The following is a 17,649-nucleotide window of genomic DNA, read 5'->3' on the forward strand; positions in this document are numbered from 1 at the left end:
TAGTCGAGGTCTCAAAGGCATGAATGCAAGTTACCAGCAGCAGCTACGCTGAGGCAGCAATGGAGTTGGGTGATGTCATGGAGGTCTACATAGATGTTTTTAGTGATGGCACCATAGATATAGATATATATGTTATCTGACCAGTCTTTGTCCTAAAAGGTATATATAGGAACTGAACTTGGTTTCTCAAACACACATGTAAAGTCTATTAGATGCTCAATTTAACTTGTCTCTGAATCATTTTGCATCTCCAGATTAAGCATCTTAATACTTACAAATTAAATCAATTACCACAGCATTAGTGTATCAGAGTGGAATGAGTTATTTTTCATCTGTCAGAGCCAATGATGAAATGAGACAGAGATGCATGAACTAATAGTAATTTATTCATAAAAAGTTAATATAACTAATTGCATTCAAAGTTTAAGCATTAAGAATTACAGGAAAATTGCAGTATCTTAGCTTTCTTGATTAGAACATAGTTAACTCCAAAGCCGAGTTTAGCAAGTTCACATATACTGTTACAAAACTCAAATTACTTACCCTAATTGCCAGTCATAGGTTGGGAACTCCAGTTTCCAGTGGGCCTTGGGTCTTCTGCACGTGAGCTGGATGGGAAATGGCCGCACATGCACAATTGGTGTCTTTTCATAAATTCAGGTGTGAACCGGCCCTGTGCCCCTGGGCAGAGGCAAAAGTGAAATGGCATGAAACAGGTCAGGTGACCTGAACCAGAATGTCATTGTGCTGAAGGTGTCCCAGGAAGTAGGACATGGGGAGGGGGACAGGGAGAAGTCGGAGAAGAAAGTCCCAGGCCGGGACAAAGACAGCGATTGAAAGGGGCCCCAGAAGTCAAGTTAAAAGAAAGGAGCAGAGCAATAGGCTCCGAGTTAGAGAGAGAGATCTGAGGAACAGACTTGAAGTGAAGTGAATTGGGCTTGAGAGGAGCCCTGAGCATCAGAGGAGGCGGCCAAAGATTGGTGACTCCTTACTACAGGCTTTTTGGAGCAGTGGTATTCTGCTTGGCATGGCCAAAGATCAGAAATTGTGCTTGGAAGGTGAAGCGTGAGATTACTTGGAGGTCCAGAGGAAAGGGATGTCAGAAGGTGAGATTGAAATCCTGGAGATGGTTCGTTGTTGAAGCTGTCCGAGTGGGAACGACATTTGGACAGAATTCCAAGGTGAGTTCTTCAAATGTGGAGATCTGAAACTCTTATGAGAAAGACAGAGTTTCAGCGAGACCAGTTAGCTCACAACATGACAGAGGTCTGGGTGGGTTGTTACTTTTGGAGTGTGGTGCATCTGACCACAGTTTGCCTGTTAATTCACATGGACTTCATACTTACCCTGAATGTTAGAGTATAAGATAGTTGCAAATTGTTTATTTGTCTGAATTTTTATGTGCTTGTAAAAATATTGCTGGGGTAAAAGACTGGTGTGATTTGAATTATTTTCTTATGTTGATATCGAGATCTTTCCAACCTTTTTGTCGGATGTTATATGGTTCATTTTTATTGTTTAACAAATATTTTAGTCTTTGTGTTAAAAGTTCATCAGCAGACTTCTGTGAATTTGTTCAGTAACTTTCCCCCTCAGTTTCCAAAAAAAAGTTAGGATCTATCAAGCCAGGTTTCACTCTGGGATCTGACTTGTCCAGTATTAATATCAGCTGGGATAGTAACAGCGTATTCCTGGTAAATTAATTAAATATTCAGGTTATTCCTGACGCAAGCTAGAACAAACATACTGTGGGATAGGATATGGGTCTTGAGTTTTAAAGAAATTGGAGTTTATGAGGAGGCAGGGGAACGATGGATCGAAAGCTGGCAAGGAGGATATTGGAGTGTAAAGATGGCAAAAGTTCAGATGATTTCAGCACCAGTTGGATTGAGGTAGGGGTTAAAGCAGATGATATTGTTCAGATGGAGGTAAACAGTTTTGGTGATGGATATGACTTTGGGTTTTAAGCTCAGCACTGGGTCAAACAGGATGCTAAGGATTTTCACTGTCTGGATCAATCCAAGCAGGTGGCCAGTAGGATGGGTAAAGTCAATGGCATTGGACTAAAATTTTATGATGGGTGGTGGTGGTGGGGGGTGCGGGGAACAAAAATGACAGCGTTGATCTGCTTAATGTTCAGTTGAAAGTAAATTTGTTGTCATTGAACTCTGGAGTGACGGTGTGGGGCAAGAAAGGAGCCATTGCTAAAGCTGTGCTGATTACAATCCGGGAGGCAGGAGTGGAAATACGCAACGGAATTCTGATGGAGTTTGATGGAGGTGATGGCGGAGAATGGCTTGATCAACCATGCTGAATGATGCAGAGATTCGAGGAGGGGCACAGTCACAGAGGATATCATTTTGGTCAGGGCAGTCTTGGGTTGTGCATAGGGCAACAGCTGGGCTGAAGGGATTCGATTAGGGAGCTTTGACGAAATGGTTACAGTTGGGAAACAATGGCATATTTGAACACCTTAGAAATGAAAGGGAGATTAGAAAAGTGTGAATATTTCCTCTTTTTGTTGGCTTTGAGTATCCAAGATGAAGTAAATTGCTAATGGATGTACACCTAAAGCACATTTAGGGCAGAGCGTTTAGCTTGGCGTGTGGGTGCATGCCCGACCCGCTCAAGTGTAAAATAGCGCGTGAAGATGTCGGGCGAGCATCCCGACATCATCCTGCGCTCGCGTATTCTTTCAGTCGGCGGGCACGCGCGAAAGTCAGAAGCGCTCCTGCCCACAGTTAAGAGGGCTATTAAGCCCATTAAAGTTCCAATTGACCCTGATTTTCCATGGTCTGTCCAACATTACAGCTGGTGGATGGGCAAATCTGCCAGGCAGACTTTGCATCTTTGATGAAACCTCACCCAAGGGTGGGATGGAAGTTTCCGTTATTAAATAAAAAAATCCATGGACAGAACTTTCATTATGTATATGTTCGGGTGACTGATTCTTATGTGTGGACATTTTTTCTGGATTTTAAAATCTTTCTTTATTGCTTTTAAATCCTTCAGGGAGCTTTCATTCCGCGCTCAGGTCAGCGCCGGCCCTCCTCCTGTCCCCAACCCTGGCAATGCTGAGCATTTCAGCGCATGTTCCACGCTGGCTGGCCGTCAACTGGCCAGCTGGTGTCAAACTGCGGTAGCAGGCTGATAGTGGGCGGTGGTCTGTTCCCTGGCCGCTCCCGGTCCTGCCAACCTAAAAATCCTGCCCTTAAGTGGGCACTAGATTGACACTCACTCAAAAAAGAAAGGATGTATATCAGACAGAAAATAGAAAAATTGCACCTATGCAGTCGACTCTGGTCCGTTGAGGTTCAGATTAAGACCCGCTATTAGAGAGCAATATCGGTCTAGACTTTCCAAAAAGCATTTTAATGCCAGTTTTAACCCATTTAACATAAATAGATTAACAGTGGCAAAAAAGCAAACGCCAATCAGAAAATACAGGTGCTTGGATCTGAAAGTAACCCACATTAATTAAACCCAGGAGTACTCACTGATATCTGTGCTGGAAAATGAATTTTCAGCAATCACTTAAAAGCCACTTAACTTTGCACCATCCACTGTTTACAGCAAACCTCCTTTCTTCTGTCTTTATAGACCAAGCAGCAATTATGCCATTAGACACATTTAGCAGCCGTTACATAAATTGTTTATTTTAACATCTTTTCTTAAACTGTTTTTATAAAAGCCTTAGTTCTTAAAAGTTTGTCACTGAAAACTTTGAATTCCGTATTCTCTGAGCGTTTACAATTTAACATTTACTTCTGAAACGTTTGCCTGGCCATTTTTTTAAATGAGGACGCTGATTTCTATTTCTATTATATTCTGCCTTATTTCAGATTTTCCACATTTTAAATACTTTCTTTTATTTGCAATTAAATCTAGCTTCTCCACCCAGCTCCCGCACCCCCACCACCCCCCGACTCTCCCACCAGCCACAGATTACTGCTCTGAACTCCCATATTCATTAGGACATCCTTTCCAAAGCTGACTACTCCTTCAAACTTGCTTTTGCAAAGTCCATTACTATAGCAACAAGAGTATTAGAACCCAATGACTCTTTAAACACACTAATACCAAGAACAATAGTTCCAAATGATCTTCTCCCCTCACCCCTTCTGTCCTAATGTAAACTTCTTCTCATTTGTCTTTATACAATAGATTAATCATTTAATCTATTTCACAATCCCTTGGGGGTGGGGGTGGGGGAGGGGAGGGGGATGTCTATTACAAAAGAGAATACTAAAATTTTGCTGATTTGAAATAATCCATTTAATGAAATTATAAAGTCTTAAGTGACTAAAAGAGCTCCAGGGAACAGTTCTGAATCCCTTATGCCTTTTATGGACTATATAAATAAGAGACTGGGGAGATTTATAGCATTAAAGAGAGATCTGGACTGATTAAAGATGATGGGCTGAATAATGAGAGAAGATATTTATGCAAAAATATAAAGTAGTGTATAGCAATGTAAAAGATGAAAGCGAATTCTGGGATAGATGAACAGTTGCTTCCACTTACAGGGAAAACAACATTAAAAATGTTTTCCTACTCAAAGATTTCCCCTTTAAAATGGTAGACACCAAAAACATTGGCCCATACAAACTGGTATTTTTAGCAATATGTAAAACACCAATTAAATTATAATCATCAAGATGAATAATACCAAAATTTATCACTTAGTGCTCAGTCATCAAAGCAATCCAGGGAGATGCGAGACACCACAAACCAACATTCAAAAGGTTACTTGTAAATGAACCAGGACTCAAGGCATAGATAAGCAGGTAGAGAAATCCTGCCCAATGATTTTATGCATTCTGTACCTATGGATTCAGCAGACTAAGCAGCAACTCCACCAAGAGTTCCTCAATATACTTACCCCATGATTGAAAATACATTTGGAGAACTGTGCAAACAAAACTTTAAAAACAGCCTCTGAAATCTTTGATATTTCCAGATTTATATAAATGTCAGGCTAATTTTTTGGCGCGAGGTAACAGCTACCCACATCCATCCAGATTGGAGTTAGGCAGCATGTACTTTTTCACACTTTAAATAGCATGTCCTGTGTTACTACCCGGCTGTAGACATAACAGGGGGCCTAACAGCTTGTGAGGTTAGCACATGGTGCAGCTAGACTCCCACACTTAAAGGCATTCTGCCCCTCTTAAAGGGAAGCTGCACTGGATAACTGAAAACGTGCAACTGACTGATATTGCTACAGTTAAAGAAAAGGGACATGGAACATCAAATCAGGGAGAGGGTGCACAGATGCCATGCATTAAAGACAGAAGTGTACTCAAAGATAGAGGCCTTGTTTCCACATGGGAGCCAGGAAGCCCTCAAGGCAGACCCTCCGAAGGGAGAGGGAGCAGATGGCAAGGGAGGTCAATGCTTGAGCCTGGCCTCGAGGACCTGCAGCAGTGCCAAAATAAGTTTAATGACTTAAAACGTGTGGTCAAGGTCAGCGAATCACCTTCACATCACATCACATCACAGACCCATGCTCTTTGATGCACCATAACATCGTCACTCACCCAGTAGCGCACAAGACTTGAACCTAACATTCACCTATTATCCCCACTCTCACACACCTTTCAGTGATGGTAGCCTTACCCACATCTCTTGTCCTTCTGCATATCTCCAGCTATGGCAGTCACATGACCCATACACAGTGCAAAACAATCACGTATATCCTGTCCTCTCTCTTGCAGGACAAAGAGGTCCATAACAGGAGGGAGAACCAAAGAGGGGGCGGTCACAATTGCATCCACTCAGCTTGACTGAACAGGTGGTAATCAGAATAATGGGGTTGGCTGCAACAGAGCCCATGGCATACGGTATCATCAAGACCATCAAGTATGATGGTAAATTGCTTCCTTAACCCCCTTCTCACCCTCATCCTGAGATCTGACATGAAGCGAAAGCTGCAGATGGTGTGATCATGGACCTTCTGCTTTCCTCCTTAACTCTGCCCCTTACTCTAATTCTCCCCTTCCACTTTTATGTTTTCAGGTACCCAAGAACTACTGCTTGATCAACTGCACCACACGCACACCCAGGAGACAGAGGGACAGAGGGAGAGAGAGAGAGAGAGACAGAGAGAGACAGGGAGAGACAGAGAGAGACACGGAGAAACACAGAGATACATACACAGAGTGGCAGAGAGACACAGAGACACAGAGAGAGAGAGAAATGGAGAAAGATAGAGAGACAGAGAGACAGAGAGAGAGAGAGAGAGAGAGAGACACACACACAAAGTAAGAGACACAGCAAGAGAGAGACACAGAGAGAGTGAGAGAAAGAGAGACACACAAAGTGAGAAACGGAGACAGAGAGAGAGACAGAGAGAGACAGAGAGAGACAGAGAGAGAGAGAGAGAGAATCTTTTTGTGATGAACTACCAAGCATGCGTGGGCTGCAGTTAGTCCAGGGGACAGAATAACTCGTGTGCTGGCTCATTGGAGGGCAAGGTTGCAGACGAGTTCTGCTGCAGAGATCTTCGATGAGGATTTTGATGGAGCAGCATATATAGGCTGATGAGCATTTACACAGATGCTTGGTGCATTGAAAGGCCTGCCAGAGATCTTCCTGTCACTGTCTAGGAACATGGAGGAGGACGTCCTTTTCACCGTGGAAGTGGTGGGCAACTCCATGGCAGCAATAGTATACTGCACTGTGATGCAGCATCTGGGGGTCGCTGTCTCAGCTTCCATTGGAGCACAGGTGGAAGCCACCCAATGTCTCAGTGCTGCAGTGAAAGCTCACATTGAGGTCAGAAGATCCAAACTTGTTGCCATGCAAGCTCCGGCTACTGCCATCATAGCTGCAAACCTCAGTGCTGTAAAGGGGCGTGGAAGTTCTGACAGCAGTCCAGCAATCTGCCCATCAACAGATTCCCCGCCTTGCTGAGGTACTGTTTGTGGTAATGGCGGGTGACTCTGTAGAGCATGAACCTGTTGTCCTCTCAAGACGACAGCATTTGTGCTCCCATTACTCTCACCTGCCAGTGTTCTTGCTGTTGCCTCTTAGCCAGCGATCCCTGACTGCGGCCGCCCAAGCCAAGGCGGTACAGTTTGAAGCTGGGCCTTCAAGGCCCAGGGCTGCTTGTAATAGTCCTGATAGGTCATCTGCAGTTTTGCCCAGTGAGTGAATGTCAGTAGCCTTTTACCAGCCATACCGTAATCATTGGGGTAGCACTGAATAGGAGCACTAGGGCACTAAGGCACCTGCAAGACAGCAGTAAGGGCGAGTAGGTCATTTCTGTTGGTATAATTGAATGCTTTGCTGGATAAAGTTGTTATGCATAGATTTTAGCTCTTGGTTTTTATTGTTGGATGGGGGCCAAGGGGATGCTGCATTGGGGCATCTCAGATGTTATGTTAATGTAAGGAAATGGTAGATCCACGTTGATCAGGAGATCACTGAAAACAGATCCATTCTCTAACAGCCTGCCTGGTTACAAGGGTTCCAGATTGCCTGCTTCCTCCTTCTCCCAAGGTGACCTCTTGCAGCACTTGCCCAAGCAGTCAAGGCAGGGGTAACATTGTTTTAGCAGGCTGATCGCCTGCTTGTTGATTTTCTGAGTGTCTGGGTGGTTCTTGTTGTAGGCCCATGTGACGGTATGGTGCTGTGGGGAACATCAGTCATGTACAGAGAGGGTACCCTTGTCCCCTAGCAGCCAGACTCTGGTTCCTGTGGTGGGTATGGTTGACTGGTGTAGGATGAGTGCATCGTGGCTGCTACCAGGACAGTGGGCATTCACTGACATGATGGTCCTGCACCAATTGAATGTTTATAAAAGCTCTGATGGTTCCTGTACCTCCCCTCATTGACACGAGGTTGGCAGAACCATGTGTATGCAGGTGGTGGCATCTTGCACCATCAGGAATCTGGTTGTCCTGGCAAAGACCTTTCATCCTGCTTATCCTTTGTGAGCAAGAATATGATGAGCTGTCGCATCTGGAGTAGATGGTCTTCCTGACCTCCTGGATGCTGCAATGGACAGCATACTGGAAAATGTTGCAGGTATCTCCTGCTTGGAAGGACCCAGAGAAATAAAAATTAAGGCCATTGATGATCTTCACAGCCATTGGCAGAGCCATTCTCACCCTAGTAAGATACTCAAGGCCGTGTTGAAGATGGTAGCAGAGTGAGTGACCACCTCCTTGGTGAACCCCAGTTGCCTCAGGCACTGCTTCTGGGTCAGGTGCTTGCAATAAACCCCTAGTGGGTAGGCTGTCGAGGATCTTCTTCTTCCTTCCTCCTCATAGAGCTTGCCCTCTCTGCATTCTCTGCTCCATTTCATGGTCATATTGTTGACAAAGAGGCACTGTCACCGCAGCCCCCGTCCCTTTCCTCCCAACTCTCAAAAACCAACTCCAAAAACATAGCACAAAGTGCTTGACCCACTGAAGGCCATGGTCCATAGACAAAAACAAAATACAGCAGGTGCTGGAATTCTGAGTTAAAAACAGAAGTTGCTGAAAATATTCAGCAGATTAGGCAGCATCTGTGGAGGGAGAAATAGAGTTTGCATTTCAGGTCAATGACATTTCTCGCCACAGATGCTGCTTAACCTGCTGAGTATTTCCGGCTGGACAGAAAGGAGGTTGTCTGTGGGTCCATACTCCAAGGCCCCCTGCTGTTTTCATGAGGTTGGCTGGGAAGAGTGGCCAATTTTGGTCCTGGCAGGTGGGGCTGAAGAGAGGGAAAATCCAATCAGGGTGATGATGCAGCAGCAGGTGAAACTTGCCAAGTTTTCATAGAAACATAGAAAATAGGAGCAGGAGTGGGTCATTCGGCCCTTCGAGCCTGCTCCGCCATTCAATATGACCATGGCTGATCCTCTATCTCAACACCATACCCCTGCTCTCTCCCCAAACCCCTTGATGCCTTTAAAATCTAGAAATCTATCTATTTTCTTCTTAAGTGACATGGCCTCCACAGTTTTTTTGGTTGGGAATTCCAGGGGCTCACCACCCTCCGAGTGAAGAAGTTTCTCCTCATCTCAGTCCTAAATGGCCTATCCCATATCCTGAGACTGTAACCCCTTGTTCTAGACCCCCCCCAGCCAGAGGAAATATGATCTCTGCATCCAGTCTGTCCAGCCCTGTCAGAACTTTGGACTTTTCAATGAGATTGCCTCTCATTCTTCTAAACTCCAGTGAATACAGGTCTAGTCGGACAAATCTCTCCTGCCATCCCAGGAATCAGTCTGGTGAACCTTCACTGCACTCCCTCTATGGCAAGTCTATAATTTCTTGGGTAAGGAGACCAAAACTGCATACAAAAACTCCAGGTGTGGTCTCACCAAGGCCCTGTACAGCCGCAGTCCTTGCTCCTGTACTCAATTCCTCTTGCAATGAAGGCCAACATACCATTCGTCTTCTTAACTGCTTGTTGTACCTGCATGCTTGCTTTCAGTGACTGGTGTACAAGGACACCCTTTGTACATGAATATTTCCCAACCTATCACCATTTAAATAATGCTCTGCCATTCTGTTTTTCTTCTCAAAGTGAATAACTTCACACTTATCCACATAATACTGCATTTGCTGCGTATTTGCCCATTCACTCAACTTGTCTAAATTGCCTTGAAGCCTCTTAATATCCTCCAATCACTCACATTTCCACCTAGCTTTGTGTCATCAGCAAATTATCTGCTGTGATCCAGCCTGACATTGGTGGGTGGGATTGGGAGCGGTTTGGATCTTGAGTGTACGACCTGAAAGGCTGCTGGAGGAAGATTCAATCGTGGCTTTCAAAAAGGAATTGGATGAGCACCTGAAGGGGAAAAAAAATGCCAGGTTATGGGAAAGATCAGGACAATAGGACTAGTTAACTTGCTCTTGCATAGAGCCAGCCTGGGTTTGACAAGCCGGAGAGCCCCTTCTGTGCTATAACATTCCTATAATTCAGCATGTGTTAGTTATACATGTAGGTGGAAAATATAAAAAAGGAGCTCATTGAAAATCATGGTCCTTAGTTGGAGAAAGAAATTGTGTTGGAATATAACAAACTCCAGGCTTGCTATTGGTCTCGGTCAAGGACAGACTTCTCAGATGGATATGCTCCATAGATCTGTATAAAAACATAGTCAGCCAGCCCCTTGACTGAACACCAAGGCATAAGAATATCATTAGTTCACACCACTGCAGAACTGTCAGGAAAAAGAGACCCCTGCAGGGTCTGGACATGAAACACCATTAGCTGATTGCAAGAACATACTAGGAACTGATCCAATGGGGCTTTCCACAAAAATTCAAGCTGGGAGTGAGAACTGCTCGTCAATTTAGTACTTTCTTCCTGACAAGGCTGGTAGGAATAACTACAATTTATTTTTAAACTTCCAATGTATCAGCAGGATTTTAAGAGTAAGCATTTTTCTGAAATAGTGCTCAATTACCTGTGGCTCCAGATTGAGTGTAGGAGCTGAATAAGTATAGCCCATTGGAACAAATATTGTCTCAGGCTCACAAAGGGTGAGCCCGAGGGGCTTAGTGCTCCTGCCATCTACTAGCAATCATAAACCAAGGGACTCTCAGCAGCCCATCCTCAGACTACAGCAGCATGATCTTTTGGATGCCTTAACATGCTGTTGTTGCTTCTTAGTGTCCATAGTTTCAGAGATAAAGAGAGAGATGTAAAATCAGAGGGCGAGGAAGGGAAAAGGCAAGAGGAAAAGAAAATGAAAAACACAAAGAGAAAGTAGGGAAAGCAAGAAGGGGAAGAAAGACAGACATGAATGAGGACAAAGTAAAGAGAGAAAGGAATAAACAGAATTGAAGAAATGAGAGACTGCAGTGAAGGGGAGGGAGATAAACAAAATGAAGCTGGAGGGAGAGAGACTAAAGTGACAGAATAGTGAGTTACTGAAGTAAACAAGGAATGAGATTAATTTAGGGTGCATATGTAGTACAGCATTAATATTGGGACTAAGTGGTTTCTGTTTTGCAACCAAAATTAGTGCGGCTCAGTCATGAATTACTACATTAATAAGAATGGTAGTGGAGTAGGAAAATTGCTGGGCTAGTAACCCAAAGGGCCAGACTAGTGTTCTGGAGACATGAGGTCAAATCCCACCAGCTGGGGGAATTTAAATTCAATTAATTAACAAATTAGGAGAAAATGCTAGTCTCATTAATAATGGCCATGAAACTACCAGATTGTCGTTAACAGCCCATCTGCCTCACTAAAGTCCTTAAGTGGATAATATCTGCAATATAATAGACAGCAATATTGTTGACTCTTAACTGCTTTCTAAAATAGCAAGCCACTCAGTTATATCAAATTGCTACAGAAAAGTCAAATAAGAATAAAATTGGATAAACCACCCAGCATCAACTTGGGCACTGGAAAGATCAATGGGACAAGCTGCCGAGTCAACCCTAGAAAATCCTCCTCAGTAACATGTGGGGACTTGTGCCAAAATTGGGAGACCTGTTCCATGGTCAAGCAACAACCTGAAATTGTCCGCAAGGTATGATTCTCTAAGATTATGTTCCAGACTCCTCAATCAGCAATCCTGGGTATATCCTGTCTCTGCGGCATAGTGTATTTAGTCTGAAGGAAGTAGTGCTGATAGTCCTCAACATTGACTCTAGACTGCATGAAGTCTCTTGATTTCAGTTAAATATGGGCAAGGAAACCTCCTGCTGATTACCACCTACCACCCTCCCTCAGCTGATGAATCAATGCTCCTGCATATTGAACACCACTTGGAAGAAGCACTCAGGCTAGCGAGGTCATAGAATAAACCCTGGATAGGGGACTTCTGTGTTCATCACGAAGAGTGGCTCGGTAGCATCACTACTAACTGAGTTAGCTGTGATCTGAAGCAAATTTGTGCCAGACTGGGCCTGCAGCAGGTGGTGACAGAACCAGCAAGAGGGAAAACCTTACTTGGCCTCATCCTCACCAATACACCAATGACAGATTCATCTGTCCATGACGGTATTGGTAGGAGTGACCACTGCACACAGTCTTTGTGGAGACAAAGTCCTGTCTTCACATTGAGGGCACACTCCACCATGTCGTGTGGCACTACCATGGTGCTAAATAGGATAGACTGAGAATATATCCAGCAGCTCAGAACTAGCATCTATGAGGTGCTGTGGGCTACCAGCAGCAGAATTGTACTCAACCACAATCTGTAATCTAATGGCCAAGCATATCCCCCACTCTACCATTACTATCAAGCCAGGGGACCAACCCTGGTTCAATGGGGAATGTAGGAGAGCATGCCAGGGGCAGAACCAGGAACACCAACAAAATAGATGTCAGCCTGGTGGAACTACAACATGGGACTACATGCATGCTAACAATCAGAAGCAGCATGTTACAGACAGGGCTAAGTGGTCCCAGAACAAAGAGATCAAACCAAAGATAAAAACAAAAAACTGCGGATGCTGGAAATCCAAAACAAAAACAGAAATACCTGGAAAAACTCAGCAGGTCTGGCAGCATCGGCGAAGAAAAGCAAAGTTGACGTTTCGAGTCCTCATGACCCTTCAACAGAACTAAGTAGAAATAGGAAAGGGGTGAAATATAAGCTGGTTTAAGAGGGGGGGGTGGGGGGGAGAAATGGGGGGGTGGGGGTGGGGGTTTGTTGGGACGAGCAAGCAGTGATAGGAGGAGATAACCAAAAGATGTCACAGACAAAAGAACAAAGAGGTGTTGAAGGTGGTGATATTATCTAAAAGAATGTGCTAATTAAGAATGGAGAGCAGAACAAGCAAGGTAGCTCTAGTGGGGGTGGGGTGAAATGGGTGGGCCTTTACCTTCACTGGTCAATACACGTGTTGGGATTCATACAGTTCCACACGCTATAAGGTTGGTCTTAACAGCAACATATAGGGCCTGATTCATTTGCTCACCATGCAAGCTTGATGATGATATAGGGCGCATCAAAGGCATCCTGCAGGACAATGGCTACCTTGATCATTTCATTTCATGCTGTATATCACGCAAACTCATGAACGGGCCTAAGGCCATCACTTTCAGCCCTGAAAAGTGCCCAGCCTACCTCAGATTAACCTGGAAGGGCAAATTATCTCAAACATTTGACCAATAGGTGAAGCTAGCTGTTTCATGCTGCTACTATGCAATAGCAACACGAGTGGTATTTGCCACTAACAGGATGCTGCCATCAAGCCAAAAAGATGTTCTGACTATCACACAAATGAGTAATGTGGTTTATGAATTTCAGTGCCAGTTTGATGCTAGGTATGTAGGCTGTATGTCTCAAAGACTGGTGGATCATATCAAACAGCATGTCCCAGCCGCTGTTTGCAATGTGCCAAGGTACAGACCGTAACCAACCAGCCCGTGCTTGCAAAACTCAAAACACAGTGTCCAACATTAGATGTGATTCCGCGATTGGACAATATTTGTTAAATAATCCTCAGTGTATTAAGAATTATGCTCACCACCAATTTAAGATTGTCAGTCATGCTCACAATGTGGCACATTTGCGTGTACTGGAAGCTACATATATTGATACACAGGGCCCTGTTCTTGCAGACAGAAAGAACATGTACACACATTGTGCCTGTTTCAGCTAAACCAAATAAGTGACAGCCATTCACTGATTCATTCCTCAGGGCAATGCCTTGACCAATCAGGGTCAAGCTGCCTGGTTTAAATTTGAAACAATGCTTGGCAGTTAACTGTCAGTCACCATTACTGGCGCATTCTCCATGGCAACACCTCTACCAATCAAAGTCCACTTGCCAACCAATCAGCACTGTCTTCACATACAGTGTAAATTGTTGTTTTCCCCTGATATTGGTATTCTTGTGAAGTGTCCTGAGGAGTGCAAGACCAAACACTTCGAAATGTCTCCTTTTTCAGCAATACTCAATGTTCAACCTGTACAAGGTGCATTGCAGCAACTTGCCATGGCTCCTTTGACAGCACCTTCCAAACGTGCAACCCCTACCACTTAAAATAACAAGGGCAGCAGATACATGGGAACATCACCACCTGCAAGTTCCCTGCAACTCACACTATCCTGACTTGGAACTACATTGTATTTCCTTCACTGTTGGTGGGTCAAAAACTTGAAACTCCCATTCTAACAGCATATGGATGTACCTACATCAAATGGCAGCTCATCACCCCCTTCTCAAGGGCAATTAGGGATGGGCAACAAATCCTGACTTTGCCAATGACACTTACCTCCCAGAAATGAATAAAAAAAAACATTGGATCACGTCCACTGCTCCAAATAGGTGTGCACCTCTGACTTGGGCTGTACATTGCCAAAAAGATTATACAAACAATAAATGAACGATAGCAAAATCACACTATAGCTTTCCTCCTTGGAATTAGAAAATAGCCACCAATTGCATCTGCTGCACAAACCTGGCCCTAATTATTAATCTGATACAGTGATTCACTGCTGACCGTCTGTAGAGCTATTCTGGCCTTTCCAATTCTCCCTGGTGGCTTCAGATAGACTACTCAAGTAAGGCAAGCTATGGGCTTTCAACAGTTGACAGAGAAAAGAAATAGAACTATAATCTCTTAAAATCAAGTAGATCTGCCAATCAAAATTATATTCAAACAATGGAAGCTATTTATCTTATCTTAGAGATTGTTACACAAATCCAAAATACTAATTGTTGAGTCATGTTATTTTGAGCCATTATGCCAAAAACTATACATTTTTGTCAATGAGGTACCATGTTATTGATCTCTTTCTTCCTGTCATGGCATACGTGGTTAGAAATCAGGTTCACTTAAAGAAAATGGTAGGGCTCATTTTCCTACCTGATTGTCCAGAACAAATGTTATATTTGTGACAGATATTCAAGGGAGGGAAGGTTAAGCCTTTCAGTTCAAATACAAGAATCCTTTTGCGGATCAAAACAAGGTGGGCCATTTTCTTATGAGTTAAATTCAATTTTAACCTCTATGTAACAAGAAGAAGCAACCAGTGACATGCAAGTTATAGCACAGGATTCTGTTCAGGAATGAGAATGGTGGCTTAAGAATGGGTATAAACTGAGATGATCAAATATTCCATGGGAACAATGGTTCCTTGGCTGATGAGGTGCAAATACCACCCATCCATGGTTGAATTTGGAAATTTGAAGATGAATGCACAATCTGGATGTTTACCTTTCTGCATCAGCGAGTATTTACACAGGAGTTCCATTTGGGAGGAAGAGCAGGTTGTATACACAGTCTATGGAAGGAGCAGAATTGAATGGTTAATTAATTTTCTCTCATTCCAAGCTTTTCTAACATTCTTAATGTTCTCTCTACTAGTCTTACTGACACACCAATTCTTTCCACCCTGCTCTGCCTTTCTGTGCATCTTTGCTCTCTAGTTTTGTCTGTTTTCTGATTCTTTTTTATTCTGTCTCCATTTTTGATTTCTCTATTGCTATCACTGTTTGTCTTTTTACTGTTACTATGTCTGTCTTTGTGTTTCGTTTTGATTCCTTAGTCTCTCTTTACATTGTCTCTTTCTATTACTCATCTTTATTTTTCCTTCCTACTGCAGATTTTCTCTCTACGGTATGTCACTTTGTCTCTCTGTATGTTCCTCCTTCTTGTTCTCTATTTCTCACAGTTTTCATTAATCTATTTATATACTTAATATATATTTTCCTCTCCACTGGCTTTCCTGTCTTTTATCTCATATTGTTCCATCTGACACCGAGGAGCAGCATGGGTTAAATTTTGGCTAAAGTTCCTTCAACACGATCTCATTAAGTGTTATTATGACAATTCCATCACTTGCATTATTCAGAATGTAAAGAGAATGCATCACATGGTGTGCATTGTGAAGTACATTTCAAATCATCTTAAATTGGGGATTGCATTAGAGACAAAGGAAACCAACAGAGATAAAAGAAAGTAATTAGCATAACACAAGGCAAGAATAGAAAGCCATTGCTATTCACTATTATAAAAGGATTTACTCCATTTAAAGAATTCATCATTTAATGAGGCTGCTGAGAGAACAGGAAAAACAAAAAGACCAATATTTTGGAATCTCAGATAACTGAAACAATAAAATTCAAGTAGCACATGGGCCTAAAATATTTCTTAAAAAATTAAATTCTAGTTCCTCAGGGAAGAAGAATAGAAAAAAAAACAGTTGGCAATAAATATACTGAGAGCAACTGAGCTGGTAAGTAATTTACTGTAGAAATTGTTATTAATATATTGTATTTAATACAGCTTAATGCTGCACATTAAGTATCGAGTTCAGGAATGGAAGTGCCTGGGGCAAAATTAATCTAGAATATTAAATTGATTTTACAGGTGTGAGACTGATCTAGACCATTAGCGCAAAACGGGTAAATAATCCAGTTGGGCAAAAAAAATCCTTATTAGCTATATTTCACTACTGCCTAGAACCAATTTCACTCTCTCCACCTTTCCAAAGCTTTATTAATTTATCACTTTTTCAGATATTCAAATAGCCACCAAGTTTTTATTAAAAGCATACTTTGGTGAAGTGCCATGCCCATTAGTACAAAATCATGCACTGGGAAATGAAGTCGAATACCAGGACTGAGCTCTGCCATATCAGATTCAATCTGGTTTAGATGCAAGATAAAACTCTCTTTCCACTGTTCCATGAAGTGCACTCAAGACATGAACAGCATGAAGATGCAGGATGAATCTACCTATGATTGAGAATAGTTGCTGAAAAGCTGACAAAGAAGCTTTATTCACCGTTGAACTCGTGCTGTACTTGACCCGGGAGTGTTGATGAGACAACGTTGAGGAATATATCGCTACCTTCAAAAACCTCTTGAAAACTCATCTGTTCAATAAATCTCAAAAGCACTCCCAGATCAAGTGCAGCATGGGTTCAATGTTGAATAAAGCTTCATTGACAACTATCCATCAAGCACTCTCAACTTAGGTTGGCAAATCAAGCTATGTTATTCCCTATGCTAATTTCTCCAATAGCCAGAAATACCATACTAGCAGACTATGTATTTTAAGCACAACTAATTGTTTATTGCATGAAAGACAGAGAAACAAGTTGAAATCAGAATAGTGTCATCCTTAATGTTCTCCCTTTGCTTTTTTAAACTGCTTTTTAGGCCAAAGATGATTAAGTTTCAAGAATGTTGGTCTCCTTTTCCAGAGGCCTTATAACCGCACCTTAGAAATTTGTAAGAAAGCACACAGAGGCATAACTTGTTTCAGTGGCTTGTTTGTCTAGTACAAAGAATTGCAGGAGTGAGTTAGACTGACATCTGATTTAAGTGTTTATATGTTTTATACACAGCACAACAAATAGTTCACAGGCTGCAATTTTAAATGTTCAAAAGGTCAAAATGTAAAATAGTGAATACCTAGTAGTGAGTTATATAAATTAATGATTGTTCATCTGGCTAAAATTAGTACTAGGGTTAAACGGAGTTGAAGCAGTAATGGAAACACTTGAATTCTTTATTGGCTAAGTTTAACACAAAGTATAAGTTTGCAACAGCAGATCCACCCTGCACTACGACTAGATTACTAACTACTATACTCCTGACTGGTTACTTCTCCCAGACATCTAACCCGTACTTGTATAGCTGATCATGGAGAAAGCACCAAGAGCAAAGAAGCAGGCTTACCATTATTCTAAAAACAAAAAGCTAAAAGCTACTGCGGATGCTGGAAATC

General features: G+C 42.6%; 1 long non-coding RNA gene across 3 annotated transcripts in view; it reads right to left on the reverse strand.

The window, feature by feature from the left end:
• LOC144696369 (uncharacterized) overlaps positions 1-17,649 on the reverse strand; it is a 49,144-nt gene that overhangs the window by 26,534 nt on the left and 4,961 nt on the right. For 2 of the 3 annotated variants that reach the window (XR_013580158.1, XR_013580159.1), the window contains exons 2-3: positions 15,130-15,196; positions 9,731-9,789 (exon numbers count right to left, since the gene is read on the reverse strand). This is a non-coding gene — a long non-coding RNA (uncharacterized LOC144696369). The remainder of the gene's footprint in view (positions 1-9,730; positions 9,790-15,129; positions 15,197-17,649) is intronic. The other variant, XR_013580160.1, reaches the window with a different exon arrangement.

This window comes from Cetorhinus maximus, chromosome 22, assembly GCF_964194155.1.
Source record: "Cetorhinus maximus chromosome 22, sCetMax3.hap1.1, whole genome shotgun sequence".
Lineage (NCBI taxonomy): Eukaryota > Metazoa > Chordata > Chondrichthyes > Lamniformes > Cetorhinidae > Cetorhinus > Cetorhinus maximus.